The sequence below is a fragment of the Colobus angolensis genome, unplaced genomic scaffold (genome assembly GCF_000951035.1).
Source record: "Colobus angolensis palliatus isolate OR3802 unplaced genomic scaffold, Cang.pa_1.0 Scaffold5, whole genome shotgun sequence".
Lineage (NCBI taxonomy): Eukaryota > Metazoa > Chordata > Mammalia > Primates > Cercopithecidae > Colobus > Colobus angolensis.
Window position 1 is genome coordinate 3,024,881 of NW_012118487.1, and position 2,048 is coordinate 3,026,928.

The 2,048-nt window shown below is 40.5% G+C and overlaps 1 pseudogene across 1 annotated transcript; it reads left to right on the top strand.

The window, feature by feature from the left end:
• Positions 1-637: 637 nt before the first annotated feature.
• LOC105524493 lies at positions 638-1,631 on the top strand (annotated as a pseudogene). The gene has a single exon (XR_001003771.1). The product of XR_001003771.1 is annotated as an H/ACA ribonucleoprotein complex subunit 1 pseudogene (transcript).
• The last annotated feature ends 417 nt before the right edge of the window (positions 1,632-2,048 follow it).

Below are 2,048 nucleotides of genomic sequence, written 5' to 3' on the forward strand. Positions count from 1 at the left end.
ATTCTGTCTCTTATAAGACTACTTGTCATACCCACGTATTCCGGATTTTGTAGTGCAAGCAAAGACAAGATGGGAAGGGGACTTCCATTTGTTGATGCCAGCTGCTGTATGGACCAGGCCCTGCCCATGCATCCGTACTGGTTCTCTTTTATCTCCATGTCAGCCATAACATGTAAGCGTTAACCTCCATTGTACAGATGAGGACACTGAAACTCTAAGAGAATATGCAGTCTACCCAGAGTCACGCAGCTTGCATATGTAAGAGTTGGAATGAAAATCCAGTCTGTGAGTCCCAAGTCCCCTTCCACCATATGGTTTCCATTTCATTTTGCAATCATCCTGGCTGGGATATGTCTGCCCTAAAACATAGTAAGTAGGAATACTTGTCTCTGTATCTTAACCTAAATCCATGGGTTTGTTTTTTGTATTTGGAGGTATCATAACATTACAATAATTTGATTTTATTTGAATAGTGAATATTATACTACTCAGTCTAGAGATTTGTGACATTCCAGTCTAAACTGGATGATAGCAATGAGGCTTCTTCAAGGTGACCAGTATGATTAATAAAAGTAGAAATAAGTGGAATTGCTAGGAGTTGCTACTCCTGAATTTAAAGCTAGTTGAGATTAAGTACATGTTCAACAAGATCTCTAGGGGTGTGTGTTCGAGACCAGGGCCAGAGGTGCATGTGGGACCGGGAAGAGAGAGATTGTCTTTTCAGGGCGGGGATCATGGAGGCTTTGATCCAGGTGGTGGAAGTGGCGGTTTCCACCGCGGTGGCAGCAGCAACCGCTTCTGAGGTGGAGGCAGCAGAAATATCAGAGGTGGCGACAGGGGAGGATTTGGACGAGGGGGTGGCCGCAGAGGCTTTAACAAAGGCCAAGACCAAGGACCGCCAGAACGTGTCGTCTTATTGGGAGAGTTCCTGCATCCCTGGGAAGATGACATAGTTTGTAAACGTACTATAGAAGAAAATGAGGTGCCTTATTTCAATGCTCCTTTTCACTTAGAAAAGAAAGAACAAATTGGAAAAGTGGATGAAATATTTGGACAACTTAGAGATTTTTATTTTTCAGTTAAAATGTCAGAAAACGGGAAGGCGTTATCCTTTAAGAAACTATAGAAGTTTTATATAGACCCATATAAGCTGCTGCCACTGCAGAGGTTTTTACCTCGACCTCCAGGTGAGAAAGGACCACCAAGATGTGGTGGCAGGGCAGGCCGAGGAGGAAGAAGGGGAGGTGGCAGAGCTGGTGGCAGAAGTGGTGGTTTTAGAGGCGGAAGAGGAGGTGGAGGTTTCAGAGGAAGGGGACATGAAGTGAAACAGTTGACAGACATCACAACTGACTTCTGCATAAACCTGCATGATCTGTGTCTACTATGGATTGGAAACTTGTTTCTCGAGCAAGTCTTGAAGATCTTGGTCATTTTATGACAATGGATCTAAAATGTCAGCATCATGCAAAGTGCCATGGAATAGTGAATTTTGCTCTAACAGAGCGCGAACAAGTCTTTCTAATATTTTGTACAGCGCCTGGCACTCTGTGGGTGCTTAATAAATGGACAGGAGTTTTCATTAGAAGCATATTTGAATTTTTAAAATAAAGTGTTTTATTACCTTAAAAAAAGATCTCTATAATCTTCACTTGAATAATACAAACATTTCTTATTTTTTTACATATTTGTTTATGGAACATAGTTGTAATTTTAAAACAGAATTTTTGCAAATTGTCTTAAAATATATTAAAAACATACTACATTATGATCCAATGGAGTTTTTCACAGTAACTCAGTGTTAGTTTAAAATGTGAAATTCAATCAATATAATTCACCATATAATACAGTATGTAGGTCAGTATAATGTATATTGAAATTGGAAAGAAGTAAATTTATCTTTGTTTTTTAATAAGATGAAGTGAAAATTTTAATTAATTTTGGTCAGGCATGGTGGTTCACGCCTGTAATCCCAGCACTTTGGGAGGCTGAGGCAGGCAGATCACGAGGTCAGGAGTTCAAGACCAGCCTGGCCAACATGGCATACCCTA